Here is a 17,636-nt window from a genome sequence, read left to right as displayed (position 1 = left end):
GTGTATCAAAATCAGAAATTTGAATTGGGATTTTCTGGTCAAAACAACTTCCTTGAGGCTTGCTTAGTTGCTTTAGTTTGGTGGGTTGTGAGGAAACATTTAAAAACTCTCCTTATCTTAATTTTAGATTCAGATTCCATGACCATTCAATGACCATAAAGCTATATAACGGTCATTTTCCCTCCTGTTTTACAAAGTCTGTAATAAATATAAAGGGCCAGTGGCCATATGCCATATGTTTTACATGCCTCTCTAATTCCAAACTGCAGTTCATCTCACACCAGATGATGTTTGAGGAAGATTTTGCTCCACAGAAACACTAAAAATGTCAGTGGTGCAGTTTTATCACCATGCAAAGGTAATAAAACAATCTCCTCTTTATGCCTCATGGTCTGCGTTTATGGATCCTCACATATTCCAGTGTATATATCAGCCTTTATTTTACTTCATTATACATTCACAAAACTTTTCAAGTATGAGGAAGGCAACTCGCTAGAGTATAAGTGCAAAGAGCTACTGTGAGTCGGCATAATCATAGAGCATATAGAACAGAGGATGACATTGATGAAGAACACAGCTGCATGCATTTAGCTGCCAAATATGATGCTCACGCTCAGCTGGGGGTTTGCAGTGCATCTTATATGACAGACCATACTGTGGGACAACTGACCAAGAACAATATGTGCTGTACAATTCATAATTCATCATCGTGTCCAATACTTTGCAAATCCCACGGTCAGGATTTATTTCCGCGTATGTTTTCTATTAGGACGTTGAGTCATGCTGCTCTCCCAAGATAGATTACGTTGATTGCATAATGTTACAGCATTGTGTCACATCTACAACAATTTACAGGATCCTCTGAGGTAATCAGAGGTAATGGTTCCTTATCAGCATTACACCATGTTAGCTGTGTTAATGCTCAGTGTCAGTTTAATGACATCAGCCATTACTGCATTAACCAGAGCTAGAAGCCACTCCAACGGGCAATGGGGTAAAGGCTCACAGATAGTTATATATTAATATATAGCCTTGGTCAGAGCTGCTCTGTTAGTGAACAGTAGCTAAAATGTTTCAGTGCTGTAATGATGAACGATGTGTTTGGTGCCGTGACTCTCAAGTTGACCTGGCTGCTAGAGATCATGTGGGCCTTTTAGAGAACTTCAGTATTATACAGTAGTGACACAAAATAAATAATTCACAGGACAATTACCCAACAGGGGCACTGCAATATGTATGAGGGAACCCCCCTGAGCAAGGCTGTTTGAAGGAATTACAACACATTTTTTAAAGTGTCATTTCAGAGCCCATTTACTGCACATTCAGGGCACATTTTACTGCAAGAAGTGAGGAACGATACCAAGCTAGTAACAAAAACAAGTTTTATTGAGTGGGTGAGTTGGCCATTATTCAGTGGAAAAGCTTTGGAAATCACACCTGAAATGCTAGTGGGCTTCTCTGAGATGGTCAAATTTTCTCGGAAGACCAGTAGTTTTTCATTTTTACTGTATTTTATTTAACCCTCCTTTTAAAATGCCATTTTTCTGTTGGCTAATTTGTTTTTGATGATGTATTATAGTTTTATTCAAATGTGACTAAACTTGTAAAAGATGTGTATAGAATACATACAGTATATACATTTATTATGAGAGGTTTTGCAATAATCAGGATCATCTTTGGGCGGCTGTGGCTCAGAGGGTAGAGCAGGTGGTCCACAGGTTGGTAGTTTGATCTCCAGCTGCTCCGGGTCACATGTCAATGTGTACTTGAGCAAGACACTTAACCCCAAATTGCTCCCGAAGGCAAGGTGCGTGAATGAGTATTTAGATTCTATCCTGATGGGCAAAAGACACCTTAGCAGCCTCTGCCATCAGTGTGTGAATGGGTGAATGCTGACATGTAGTGTAAAGCGCTTTGAGTGGTCGGAAGACTAGAAAAGCGCTATATAAATGCAAGTCCATTTATCATCTTATATCTGGGCCATTTGGTTACTGGGTTCAGTGGCTCCCAAGCATCAGTTACACAGAGCGGGTTGTCCTGTAACCACAAGGTTGGCGGTTTGATCCACAGCTCCTATTGTCTGTAAGTCGAGGTGTCCTTGAGTGAGACACTGAACCTCAAGTTGCTCCCTGGGAGCTTTACAGCTGCCCACTGCTCCTAAAGATGAGTTAAATGCAGAGGTGAAATTCCATGTATGTAAACCTCCATGTATATGACAAATGTAATGATGATTATTATTATTATGAGTCATGCTTTCACTTTCTCTGGTGTGTGGCGACCACTCACCTCAGTTTGTAATTAACACAGATGTTTGCCTCTGAAAAATTGAGTAACATTTGTTCCTTAACATTGTGACAGCCTGCCAGCCTCTTCAGGAGTAATTTACATAATGGCAGCAATCTTCAAATTTGCAAGTCAAATCCCAATATAGAATGTATACCAAAAAATGATTGTGTTTTTAATCTGCCTGCATGTTTCTATGAAATCAGTAACAGACTTTCTCTGGCAACCAAGATAATGAGCAAATAACTTTTTTTCAATCTGTCATAGAGCTATTCATTCATCTGAAGCCCCATGGTTTTATACACATGGATTTACAGTCAATAAAACATTTTGCGTGACTTTTGAGTTTTATGTGTATTCAAGAAACATTTTATATTTCTAGGAATGCTTCGTTATAGCCTACAAAAAATGTAAATGAGGGCCAGTGGGAAAAAAAAAAAAATGTTTTTTTGTTTAAAATCAGGAAACACGCTGTTAATACTGCAGGATTAGTGAGTGGGATCTACAGTATATGAGTCACGACTGAACTGTAGGTTACCAGTGAAACTACTGAAACATCAGTCATATAGTCCACTAATGATGTCTTTTGTTGACAAACTTGTGAGTTAGCTCACTTAATTAAAGTGCTGTGCCCCTATTAGGCCAGTAGAGGCCAGGCCACATTAATAGTTTTTTGCTTGTATTGAGAGGAAGTATTCGGGGAGATTCAATTAAATGTATGATTACTGTTATTCATTATCCTGTCATTACTGTTTTAGTTGGTGACACATGAAACAATAAGTGCTTTATTTTTAGTGCTTGGCTGTTTGTAATTAATTTTAATATAGATGTATTATGAGGTTGTGTGTTAGCTGTCATCTCACAGGAAAACGTTTGAATCTGCCATGTGGTGCTTTTGTGTGGAGTTTTCATGTTCTCCCTCTAAGAGAGTTTACTCCGGGTGCAGTTTAGGTGAATTGGAAACTCTAAATTAAAAGGTGTGAATATGAGGTCCAGATTTTACCCCACCTCTCGCACAATATGAGCTGGAGGATGCTCCAGCACCCCATAGCTCTGCACAGGATAAGCTGGCTCAGAGGATGGTTTATTAAAAATTCACTCATGCTTTTGTGTTTATATCATTAGAGAAGCATACATGAGAAATGTCTTGCAACTCCCCCAACACCTGGTATTCAACCACAGCAGTATTCCTTTTAATCCTGCACTACAATATCTGCAGACTGTCATTAGATGGACTTCATGTGCCAAGTTGTTGTACCTGAATGAATCACTAAACAGCAGCCCTCGCCAACGCGAGTGTTCAGTGCCCCCGCTGTGGAGGGTTGAGTTTTCGATTTGTGTGTCAGCACACTAGTGAAGTTACAGTTTACAGCAAATGGGTCATATGCATGTGAGTTCGTACGGGAAGCACCGTAGGAAGAAAAATGCACAGCATGTCAGCAACCACAACAGTCAAAGTAAGCTAAGGAAACAGTTAGTCAAACAATATAGATTATTGTATACAATGAGTCTGTCGTCAATTTGCATTGCACACTAGCTGTGTGTGTAGCTACCTTGGCAATGGACAGAGAACATTTGTGGGAAGGGGGAGGCACTGAGGCAGGAAGAGCTGCTGCTGGGTTGTGAGATGTGATTTGCTGGACATGTAACTACCGCTGCAGACTGCTTATGTTTCAAACTTGAGAATGAATGTATTGATTTTTAATTGTTTTACCTGTCCTCCTCTGTTCCAAAAGAAAAATTAGATAAATATTCCCACAGAACATGATCAGATAAAGACAAATCTCAGGTGTCCCTCCCAGCAGCCCTAAATGCTTGAGGAAGCATATGGGACCCCTCAGAATTAAGTGGTACCAAATGTTTTTTTCCCCCCGTTTTTGTAACAATGGATCAGTGTTTTGCGGAGTCATTCACAGCAGAGCTTGTTTCTCAATCTGTGATCTAAGCCAACAAATCTTAAAAGCTAAAAAAGCCCCCAATCATCTATATGTTTGCATCAATGGGCTCTCAAGAGAATTTAAAACATATGCAAGAGACAATACGGTTCAGAAAATCATAAATTTAAGGAGCTGTTCAATTTTCTTTAGTGCACATTGATTGGATCTATTCCATCTCTATGAAATGATCTAACGGCTTCATACATCTATCATGTCTTTGCATTTTTAGTGAATATCAATATTTATTATGCTCTTACATTTTCAGTTTAAAGGTGCTAAACGCGATATTCAGAGCATATCTATTGCCTCCACATGGCTCTCTATGTGGCGACAGCGGAGCCGCCGGCTCGTAAGTGCTAACAGTGCAAACAACAGCCACAGTGTTGACAGAGCCAGTGTTGCCAGATGTACGATAATTATCATATTTGTATGATATTTTTTCCATCTGTACGATGTTACGATCAATAATGCCAAATGTGCCATAAAATACGACAATTTGACCATTTTGGGACACTTACAATTTGTAGTTGGTTTTCTAGTCTGCACTGTCTCATTCTAATTAATTTCCTGATGAATCCTACGTCTGTGTTTACACATCTCTTCTCACGTGACCTCTTTCCAGCCAATCCTGCTTGGTGTAGGCCATGATGTTGATGAACGTGACTCGCGAGCACGGCTGCTCGACGCTCATTTGAAGAGAGTTTGCATGAGAGATAGCTTTGAATGCACCAGTAAGCTCAGTTATTTATTTATTTAATAAGCTTAGTTTATGGTCTGAACTGCTTTCATACAGAATATGAAAAGGATTCCAGTCGTGCATAGATGTTTTGTAAAATTAAACATTTACGCCTATTTGTTCTCATGGTTATGACTCGGGTACAATAATTTTCCTCAAAATGCGATCATTTTAAGCCTCTGGTAGTTTAACATTTCCCATCTGGCAATGCTGGAAAAGCTAATAGCGTTAACCTGGAGGGTAACCAGACGGTGGATGCTATGCTTCCGTGATGACGCCGTTATCATCTGTAACTGCCGTATGAGAGCAGTGCAGTCCGGCGGCCGTGAGCTAACCAGTGGGGCACTCTCACAGTGATTGAATATCAAATAGAGGAGTACTCTTTATATATCTTTATCCATATGTTACCTATTTAAGTTCCCCCTCCTCTGCTAACTGGGGAAGCACATTATAGCCCTGATGGTAGATGGCAGGATTACTGGTTTATGTAATGTTGCTGAGGCCTACTGGGGTTCACTTGTTACTGAAAGCGAATCTGGGTCTCTCCCACAGCTAAGCAGCTCATGCTGAGAGTGACACAGTAAAGACTGACACAGCCCTATGACCTCAGGCTCTGCTGAATCAGCTTCATGTTACAGATATTGTAGGATACCATGATCCATTTCCTGCTGTCTGTCAGCTGCTGTGCAAACAGGTTTCTTTTCACTCTCTGCGGTAGATGGGAAATTAATCAAAACATCAACGAGGATAATATAATTTCAGTTTGACTTATAATATGACCTCACCTTCTTGTACGTCTCAGGTACGTATAGCATGGAGAAATAATTAAGACCAGAGAGCAGCCAAACTTTGTGTCTGGCTGTTTCCCATGGAGTTAAGTGTCTGATTCTGGATTCTGAATTTCTACTCTGAGCTTGTTTGAGTGAAGGGGTGGAGGTGGAGGTGAGTGACAATACTGGTATAAAGGATCCTGTGCATATATAACTTACAAAAAGCGTCTATGGTCAAAGCAGACTCCAAAATGAATAAATTGGACCACACACATAGAGTAACTCTGGCAACTTAGCATTAATACAGCCTGCTAACACACGGAATTGCTGTTGATGTCTAATTATTTCATACTTCCCTTACTGTTTGTGACAGGTTACCACTGCTGTGGTTCTGTGCCCGGTGTCTTGCACTCAAACTTCATACCGTTTAACATGCATCATGTTAAATTTGGAGATGTTGAAATGACTCGGTTGGAAAAACTATGCACTGCTGAAGTGCGGACATCAGAAATTATGAAAAAAAAAAAAAATAGGAAATCATATTTAAGCCCAAATAGTGACTCACAGCATTTGAGCTTTTACTGACCGATTTCAAACAGCAGAGTGCATGCTGTCTTACTTGATATACTGTGATGATGGCAGCCAAAAGGTATATTCAGAGTTTCCACATTGCGTCAGATGGCAAAGGGAAAAATCACCTCCGTGCAGCCTGTTACCATAACTAACAAGACAGATGACACTACCAGGCTCTAATATATTGCCTTGTTTTTTTCAGACATCATTTAAAGCTAAGGAAGGTAATGTATTTTAAAAACCTTTTTTATTATATTTGTTGAAATTTCTCTTTACATCCCGACATTAATCAACAAATCAAATGCTCTGACAAAGAAAAAAAAAAAATCAGGTAATTGTGGCTGTTGCAGGACTGTAATAAACCCACCCGATCATTTCATCCAGCCAGGATGAAATGATTGGACAGGCTACCTGCCTGCGCAATCATTGCTTGTCCCCAGAGTCTTCCACAGCTGTGAGTACTAACAATAGCCATGTTCGTTGTTTACGTTCATTATGATATGTTTATGTTCATTTAGGGACTTTTGGAGCTAGTGCTACTTTAATTGGTTTTCGGTTGGATGCTTTCAAAATCTAGCGTACTACAGTCCATTCTCGTAAACCAATCCGCGGCAACAGTAAATGCTCCGAGAAAGTGCGCCAGGAGTGTGGTGACGTAGTTTAAAGAGCGAAAAAACACACATTGGGCGGGCGGGAGGGTTAGGTGGATGGGTCCAACAAACATCGCTGTGCGGTAAGTTTCACTTTCACGTTACAATCAGCTGTTTGTTCATGTCCCATGTTCACAACGTTCAGTTTCATTTTCACTTTACAAACAAAGTAGTTTTAAGCCCAACCATGTAATTTTTTTCCTAAACCTAACTAAGTGGTTTTGTTGCCTAAATCTAAAGTGACGCCATGGGGCGGTATGTGACGAGTTGGGAGAACGTGTTTCTTACTTGCTGGTTTCTTCAATGCTGCCAACCCCAGCTTTAACATTGAGCCTTCACAGGTTCCAGGACTATGTGTTTTTGTCACATTGCCCGCTGCTGGGAAAGGCAGAGGAATAGATTGGAAACAGCCTGATGTTCAGTAGCCAATGAGCTTTATTGCCCAGCAGGGACTACTATATGCACACGGTCCAGTCCGAGGGAGTTATGTTCTATCGACCCCCGTCGAGGAAATTAATCATATCAACGTGAAGGCTTTTACTTACAATCTTTTCCATTGTACATGAGGGATATTTTAATGAATATCATGGAGTAACTTCATCCTATAGCTGCCTCTATTGTCAGTTTGATGTGCCTTGTTTTCTTCAGCTGCAGCATCTGGTTTATTATACAAAACAGATGAGAGATTGTTAATATGAACTCTTCAAGCACAAAGGCGACCTCCACCCGTCTTTACACACAAAAAAAGTTATGGTTTCACTCTTTGAAGTGAACGGTGGAGCTCTTCCATGTGGTATACACCAGCAGTACACAAAGATCATTACTGTTCCACACATGGTTCTTCACGTTTTTGATTGGTTGTGCATTTTTTTCCCATGAAACGAGCAGGTGAGGTACTGCTGAGTCACTCCTGTGAACATGGAGATACACGGGGTTCTCCCAAAGGATTCCTGTCTACCTCTTTTCTCTGTATTATCAGCTAAAATAGCATTGCATGCACTAAATGCCCTATTTGGAAATGCAATGATGGTAGTCCTTCATTTTATGCTTTCAGAAGAGCCCTGCAACAGAAATGTAGTGATGATGCTGTGTTTTTCTTTTAAGTAAATAATTGGCATTGATGTGACGGCGTCTGCTTACACTTGTCGCATGCAGCCAACAGAAGTAGCTGACTCATGCAATGCATTTGGCCATAAATTGGAGAAAATACGGGTGGTTGGAACACACTGGAGCATACAGATGGACAGGAAAGACATGGATTATGACGCAGGAGTGATTGTGCTTTTTCTCCGCCCTGTAACCTTGTCATAATTGGAAACAATTGTAACAGACATGAATTCAAGCTGCCTGCAGCTGCTGTTCTCTGAAGGACAAAACACAACTTTTAAAGATGTTTTTGGGAGGGAGAATTCAAGGCAATCTTACTATTTAGAACCAGCTTTCCTCCCCTCTTCATCCCTCCATTGTTCCCATTGCCCTCCTCGGTAGGGTACATGTGGAAGCTATTCTCACGGTGCAGAGTAGACCCCCAGAACAAGGAAGCAGCTAGAGGCAGCTGGGCATTGCTGTTAAAATGGCAGCGCCGTCAGCCAGGCTGATTTAGAACAGAGACATACTAGCCGAAGCTGTAAAACGGCTTCAAGGGCAGGACAGGAGCGAATGAAAAGACCCTATACTCAAGACCCTCATGAGACATGTGTTCAATTTTCACCTCCCTTTGCACCCTTGTACATGTTGTATAGGTGATCTTTGTGGCTCGCAGACCTTTTTTTTATCAAATGACACAGTTTTGTAATGATCATCTCATGGGCAGAGGAGGAGGAGGAGCAGTGTGAGGGAGGGTGTGATGTTTAGTGGCAGAGAAGAAAGGAGGTGTAAGGGGGCAAGGGTGAATGGGAAACAGACTGTGAGGAGCATAAAAGGGAATGGGCATGAAGAGAGCATTACACAGTCCTGCTATAAAAGAGAGTTGTTACTTTGCCCAGAACACACCAGTGTTGGGCAGCTATGGGCGGAAATCTGAACTTGCTTGGATCTGATTTGCAGAACAAATTTCTGTGCTTTATTTTTCATTGCACTTTGGGGAACATATCTTTTGTCAGTGGCTATCCTCAACTTTGCACTGAATGATGCATCTGTTTATTTAAATTGGCAACATATACAGTTAATTCCAGTAGATGCATCATTTTAATTCGTTGCATTTTGTGGGGAAACAATGGGACATTATGCAGTAGGTTATGTCACTGCTGCAGAACACAGGAGAACAGATAACAGTGACCCAAAACGTCTCTATTAAACCCACATGTTTCTTCAGTTGCAAATCTATGGGATCTCAGTGGAAAATAAGAACAGCTGGGCACTGTACTACAACACTGTCCCTGAACCCATCTGAGGATTGGGGGGGGTGGCCTTCCTGTCTATACAGAATTGTAGGGTGGTCCCGAAACCTCGACCCCCCTAACCCACCCCTGGTCCCTGCACTGGGACTGCTTAAAGGCACTTCTATTGTGTTTACATAGCAGCATGAACAGAAAAGAGGAGTAAGACATATCTCGTTCTGTAAGTGCGGAGATGGAAGGTTTATGGATACACCCGGACACTAAGGAAATTCAGGGGTTGATACCCACAAAAGATACTCCTTTCCGTTTCCTGTTTAGTCATTCGTTTGGGTGGGTGGGGTGCGTTAAGGCACCCTCGTAAAAGTCCAATAAATTTTTTGCTTCAAAACTGTTTATGAACATTTATAGTCTGTCGCGTTGTGTGAAATACGTCAAAGCATCTATGACTCATTGACCTTAAACCATCACACTTAACCTTGGAGAGTGATCACAGCTACACAAATACAACACTGCAGGCCATGTGTCTCCTAAGATGCTGGGAAGAGCTCCGGCATAAAACCAGTAATGAGAACAAGATCAGTATGGAGTGGTTTTATTGTAATAATCTTTGGTGTTGAGCCTTTCTTCTCTTTCTCATTAACGTGTTTTTTTTTCCTTTGGTTTTGGATAATTGTTTAGCATGTTTCTTTCTGCCTTGTTCATGGAGGAAAGCACAGAGGTGCTAAATGATTTTGAGTAAAGAGGCCACAGCATGTGAAGCAGGTTGCCCTGCATGGGATTGTAAATCAATGTCTGACTGAAGGTGGAAAAAGAATAAGCGAGACAGAAAGAGACATGAGCTGTAATAATTACTCCAGCAACGTTGAGGGATTAATAATAAGTTTACAAGCATCGCTCCATCCAAGGATGATTTACTGTCAGACAGGGGTCTGTTCAGCAGGATCGACAAGGGGAGAGGATGGAACAAACTCATCCCTCTCCCATTTCCTCTCCCTTTTCACACTGCTTCCTGTTACACAAAGGATCCTCTGTGAGAAGAGATGTTGGGTGGCAGGGGAGGGGGTGAGCAGGGAGTTGGGTCAGGGGAAATGGGGGGAACTGCGCTGGATGGTGTTGCTCTGTTGGCTAAAATACTCCCAGACAGATCTACTCCAAGGATCAAAGTAAGAAACTCTGTGAGGCTGAACAGGGACTGCAGGCACACTGTTTTGGCTGTAATGTGTTTATTAAAAAACAAAATGGAGATACTGCAATTTGGGATTTATCGCAAATTAATCACACCTTTTTTATCTGTTCAAAATGTACCTTAAAGGGAGATTTATCAAGTATATCATACTCTTATCAACATGCGAGAGGGCAAATATGCATTCTTTATGCAAATGTAAGATATGTTATTATTGTAAATTAATTAACAAAACAAAACAATGACAAATATTGTACAGAAACCCTCACAGGTACTGCATTTAGCATAAAAAATATGCTCAAATCATAACATGGCAAACTCAGGCACAACAGGCAACAACAGCTGTCAGTGTGTCAGTGTGCTGACTTGACTATGACTTGCCCCAAAACTGCATGTGATTATCATAAAGTGGGCATGTCTGTAAAGGGGAGACTCGTGGGTACCCTTAGAACCTATTTCCATTCACATCTCTTGAGGTCAGAGGTCAAGGGACCCCTTTGAAAATGGCCATGCCAGTTTTTCCTTGCCAGTTTGGAGCGTTACTTAGCCACTTTTGTGACAAGTTAGTATGACATGGTTGGTACCAATGGATTTCTTAGGTTTCATATGATGCCAGTATCTTCACTTTAAAACTGAGCCCACTATAACCTCAGAAAGATCGATTACGTTAATGCATTAATGAGATTAGTGGTGCTAAAACAAATTTTAGCATTATCTTTGACATTGTTTAATACTATGTTGTATATGATTAAATATTTGTGTATTTCTGGCAAGTCATTGCTGACATGTGTATTTTGGCATTTATTTTGTTTGATATGACCTTTATGAGTGCTAATAAGTGGGAGACTTTTTAAAACATCTGCAGAAGCACTCTTCATCTGAACTGGGGCCTGTACTCATCAGTTTTTCCTTCGTGTTTGGCTCACTAAATGGCTTTGTTATGTCTAATCATTTACAAATGAAGGAACTGCTCTCTGTTAAACATATGTCTTGAAAAAAATCATACAGTTTATCTTGAAGCCATTTTTTCTTCAAGTCCTCACCTTCAGCCTTCAACAACATATGGTATCTATGAGTTCACTGTACTACCGGCTTGGGGGAGATCTACACTGCTTTACTTGACTTGTCTCACATGCTTGTCCAGCTGTTCTGGGAAATGATTTCTCCATTGCTAGAGATTTTCTCGTTATCTGACAGTTTTCAGCTCCTTATATGTTAAGTGTGTCTGATTCCCTTAAGTCAGAATGGCTGTTTTGACATTTTTTTTTTAAGCATCTTATAGTTTTGATCGTGCTGCTCTTGTTTGGACACCATCTGTTTCCAATCTGCAAATGGATGCTAAAATCCCTCTTTCTTAGTTTGAAGTGAAATGTCAACAGTGTGCCGGAAAACTGACTGAAGCTGATGTCTGTCTTTTATTCACAATGCCAGGTGGCTGAGTGACCCCGCCCCTGTCCTTGGCCGGAGCTCCAGTTGAGACCCTGAAGTCTGCAAGGATTGTATGACTTTTTACTGCTCCTTAAATCAATCAGGAATGAAAAGCACATGTGGCTCTAGTGCTGCCACCTGTGTTATTCATTAAATTGGTCCGGGTGTAATAATTTACCATCAATCCACCTATCTATCTTCCTACACTCCAGCCCTTAATATCTCAATTGTCATTTGATGCTGAATTTTCCTCTCAACTAAAGCTGTTTTCATCCCCATTCTGGCATCCAGCCTCACTGTGGCTCAACAACGCATTTCAAAAATCAACGTTTCTGTTTTATTTCAACTCCAACCGTAGATCTTTTTAAATACAATAAATTGGGTGATAATGATTCCACAGTGATGAAAGGAAATTGAGTTAAGACAGAAGTTTTTCATTCATTCCTGCATGCATGATAAGATATTCTTCTTTTTAACCGCACAACTTTTACAGTATTTTTACAGTAATTCCAGACGTTACAACAGGTCTAACTTATAGTACAGGAAGGGTAGTTTAACGTACAGATGAGTAATATTGAAGAAAATAGCCTGCAGGAGCCAGTAAAGAGAGGGGAAGCCAGAAATCATTTAGACTGTGACACATTATAGGTCACGCCCCTAACATGTTTTTTTTGCACTTTTACCAGAAGAAAACTGAATGCAGATTGCTTCCCATAAATGATGTATGTACACATTTCCCGGGGTAACTGTAAATTCTTGAACTGTGCCAATGTGGTCTGCAAATGTATCCCAGAAAACCTAAGAAGAAACGTGTGGGCTTTGACAACATACTGTAATTACATCTAGGTTTCCATGGCGCCTTTTTGTTTATCTTCACACAGCTCCATCAGTATGGAATTTACAGCTTTCCACTCAAAATATTTAAAGAGTAGCACTGTTATGGCTCTAAAGGACCATGCCAGTGGTTTTGTATCTTCCAACCTATTTTACTACAGATCATGTTACTGCTCAACTTTTGTTGTACTTTATAGATACATTAAAGCTGCAGTCGGTAACTTTGAGCAAAAAGTTATTCTTATAAAATGGTCACTATATCCTGGCAGTAGTGCACGAGACAGATAATCTGTGAAAAAAAAAATGTTCCTCTATGCCCTCCTGTGCTCCTAATGGCATTTGCAGGACTTCATTGTTCCCGAGGGAAAACAACCAATCAGAGCTGAGGAGTATCTAAAGTTATGAAACGCCAATCAAACTGTCAAACTAGGCAGCGCTGATCAAATATGAATAAGGACTCTGTTACTGTAATGCCTATTTCTTGCCTCAAATGTTTTCAGAAACATATTTTGTGAAATGTTTAGCTGTAAAATGAGAAAGTTTGCTCCTGCTGGCGGGCGGTGCTTGGTTTTGGCTCAACTGTTTTCAACATAGTGGCCGGGTAACAAACTTTATTTCTTTCCGTGTCACTTTCATGATTTTTTTTCACAGATTATCTGTCTCTTGTACCTCTGTCAGGAAATAGAAACAGTTATAAAAAATAACTTTTTTTATCATATTTGCTCAAAGTTACCAACTGCAGCTTTAATTTGAGTACAGTATCAAAATCTACTTAAACAGATTTGAATTTGCTTGAGATAGCTACTACTCCCAGTCACAACCATGTTTTGACAACATTATGTGTAGGCTAATTGTCAGTTTGCTGAAAAGAATAACTCTTAAATTATTAATAGTGTGGTTTTGATGGACACTATTGTCCCATAATGCACTGCACAATGGTTATGGAGAATCCATATGACTGGAAGAAATGTGAAAAATCGCAAATGGTGATGCAAAAAATAAAAAATACATACAGCACAAAAATTAATCCCTGTGTGTCTTTTGTGGTAATATGTTTCCACTTGGTAAGTTTGTGTATGAGCTGATGGATTTTAAATGTCTGCACTATGATACCACAGAACAATATTGCAAGTTTGCGGATAAAAGCAGACATAATTTTCAAAGTGATGTAGTAGCTGTCTCAAGCAAGTTTCACTGTTGGAAACCACTGTCTGGGATGTTGAAAAAATAGAATTACCGCCTTGCGGTTGTATGCCTCTGTCAATCAGTCAATGTCTGACCAAAATGTCATCACTTCATTATTTCATCCTATTAAACATTTGTGTGAAATTGTAATAATTCTAATAATAATTAGCATATGAATTATTGAGTTATGGTCAAAAATGTGTTGTGTGAGGTCACAGTGACCTTTGACCTTTGACCACCAAACTCAAATCAGTTCATCCTTGAGTCCAAGTGGACCTTTGTGCCAAATTTGAAGAAATTCCCTCCAGGCGTTCCTTATGCCTCTGGCCACGGCTCTCGCTGGCATGGAGGCGTAAAAATCTCATTTAAAAATCAAAACCATTTATGGTTTGGAACCAGTAGTGATCCAGGGAACTAGTAGATCGAGGGTTTAAGGATAAAGGATGTCATATATGCTGTATTGTGAAGCCCTTTGAGGAAAATTGGTAATTCCGGGCTATATAAATAGATAGATAACATTGACTGTCAGTCAAATCTTGAGGAACACACATTATCACACTGAGGCATCTCTTATGTGCACTTTTGATGACTACCTTCTCAACTTTTCCTCTTTCCTGAATCTTGTTAATGATGGAGACTGTGTGCCAATATTAGACTCGGTCTGACTGGAGCATGGCAATCACCATGTTTTACTCGCTGTGTTATGGCTACCCAGACTCCATTAGCTCACCTCAAACAGGTCAAATGAATCCAGTTGCAGCTCCCAGTTGAACCTCACTATGCATAGAGACCATGGGCCATTTGTTTTAAGGTGTGACTCAGATATACGCATGCTGCTCTGAGTCATGTGTGTGTGTGTGTGTGTGTGTGTGTGTGTGCGTGTTAGTGTGTTCCAATAACACTGCTGCAAACTCTCACTTGTTAAGTTTATACAACAGATGACGTTTTAAGAAAAGCTCAAACTAATTATTTCCATTACAAGCTATCTGCATCTTCACCGATAAGTTACAGGTTTTCAAATGTCAGTGGTTTCATGATGGAAATCATCACATTGTGATTTCCATAGTGATCATATTGATACAATAGATTTATTTTATCAACTCTGTCAAAAACTTGAGGTTGCTGACAGTAAACCCCCCTGCCAATATCCTGGCACCCAATGCTGAACAACCACTGTGGACTACATGATTTAATATTGAGAGCTGATATAACTGGCGTGATTGTTCACATTGTGTAACTGCATTGACTCTCCCACAGTACTCTGCAGCTGCGGCTAACATGGAGCCGTACACCCACATGCCCTCATGGGGAGAGCTTGGCAGCCAAGTGAAAGAAGAAGGCAACCATCTGATGGAAAGAGGAGGAAAAGGAAACAGAGAGAGAAGCAGAAACAAATGGCTGCTCGTGACACAGCAGTATTTAAATACTGAAACAATTACCTTGTGATCTAAACAAATCCAATGTGTGTCCTACTGTACATGTTTATATAAATCACACAGATTTTATGTGATTCATCAATCTGATTGACGCTTGGCTTGTTCTCATGACAGATATGAGACAGATATAACACTCTTTGGAAAAAGTTTTTTATCGGTTCTGAGTGAGGAGTGATTCAGAGTTGGCCTCCTTTATATCATTTAGATGCCAAAAAAGAGACAATGCTCAGTCTGAATGTTTTTGCAAGTTGAATATCAAGTGAAAAGCCATCTGAAAAATAATTGGATAAAGACCATGTTGCAAGAGGTATTAAGATATCTTACTTTTGCTTATATTTACTACTATATAGCAAATAGCTGGTGAACATATAGTGGAGCTTTCAGCAGCCACAGAGCCAGATATTTCCTTCAGGAGTTTGTGGAGACGAAAAACTGAGCTAAAAGAAAATGCATATTTGATTCTTCAGATATTTTTCAGAGACTTCAGATGCAAAACTCCAATTAATGCTATGTTACTCCGTAACTGGATGTGTAGATAAGCAGCTGTTTGCCATATCAACCTACAATACTATGTCAATGTTGCATTCACAACTTGTTTCCACTGCCCCAAATTGGCCAAACAAATCTGTTATTGCAGATTTAGGTAAAAGATCATTTAATACTTGTAAAAACACTCCATTGCAAGTAAAAGATCCATATTCATACTTTTACTTAAGTAGACATACAGAATTATTAGCAGCAAAATGTGTCTGCAGTATCAAAAGTAAAAGTACTTTTACTTTTGATACTTTTGATGGCTCCTTTCAGAGTGTTATCTTTATTGGATTACACTACTGCACGACCGTGTAAGCAGCATTGTAATGCTGTAGCTGGAAGAAGTGAAGCTCATTTTAACTACTTATATTGCTTTATAGTTTCATCTGTAACAGTCAGTGGACAACATCCGCTTCTGAAAAATTAAGCCATTGCAGAAGTGCCTTAAACTTGCATTCTTTCTAATAGCCAGCAGGGGGCGACTCCTCTGGTTGCAAAAAGAAGTCTGATTGTATAGAAGTCTATGAGAAAATGACCCTACTTCTCACTTGATTTATTACCTCAGTAAACATTGTAAACATGAGTTTATGGTCTCAATCGCTAGTTTCAAGTCCTCTTCAATACAGCATGATGTTCATTTATTAAATTATGGTCTGATATACAGTAGAATAGACGATAAAGCAGGGTATGTTTTGAGGCGTGGCTACTTTGTGATTGACAGGTTGCTACCACGGCATTGTCCAGTCTGGTTATCTGTTATCCGTGTTTTCGTCTTACAACTTTAACCCTTTCACAGTGTGTTTTCAGTTCATGAAAGGGAAATGCCGAACTCGAGGCTTCAAAACGGCAGTCCATAAACCAATGGTCAACTTCTTATATATAGTCGATGATAATGATAAAGTCTAAAAAATCGAATGATAACAGTGCATCATTTTTATTAGATGATCTCGTGCTTTATGAATGTAAAATCTCCAGCTGGGAAAAAGTATATTCCTACTGAAATGTAATGGATTAGAAGTACAAAGTAGCAGGTGCACTCAAGTAAAGTGTAAGTACCTCAAATTACTACAGTGGTACAGTACTAAAGCAAATGTATATAATTACGTTCCACCACTGGCAGTGATATGTGCGATGGTAGGACACCAGAGACAAAAGAGAAACAAAATCAAAGATAACCAATATCAGACATCCATCACAAGTTAGATCAAATAAATGTCAATGTGCATTTCAGTGGTTTTTGATCATTTGATCCACTTGGCTGTGAAGAATCATTTGAACCTCTTGGGTTTCTTAACCGCTGTATTGTGACTTGTATGTTTCTGCCAGCAGATTGATGACATGTCCTAACAACACTCAAGCACAGTTCTACTACGCTGCCGACCCTGGCCACCATTCAGTCACTGCACACAGATGGCACACAGAACGGCCAGAGAAGCCAAGCGAAGGGCGGCCACCATATGTGGAACCATCCCTGCTCAGGATCTGATGACAGAGAATATCCATTACAGAACCAAACATGCTCTTTTTGTTCCTCCCTGATCAGATATGGAGGAGATGAGGCTGTGACACACCGGCTTTGTGGCGTCAGAACTGCTCTGCTCACGTACATACCCGTTAAGCTTTCTGATCCCACCCAGACCTTTTAAAGCCCCAGTCGCTCACGTCATTGTTTCATCGTTGCCTTACCAGAAGCGAACAGCGTATTGTCTCAGAAATGTTTCCAAGTCTAATCACGTGTTGTACTAGTG

This window comes from Sebastes umbrosus, chromosome 8, assembly GCF_015220745.1.
Source record: "Sebastes umbrosus isolate fSebUmb1 chromosome 8, fSebUmb1.pri, whole genome shotgun sequence".
In the NCBI taxonomy this organism is placed as follows: domain Eukaryota; kingdom Metazoa; phylum Chordata; class Actinopteri; order Perciformes; family Sebastidae; genus Sebastes; species Sebastes umbrosus.
The sequence above is the reverse complement of the archived record's forward strand: the minus strand, read 5'-3'. Positions refer to the sequence as shown.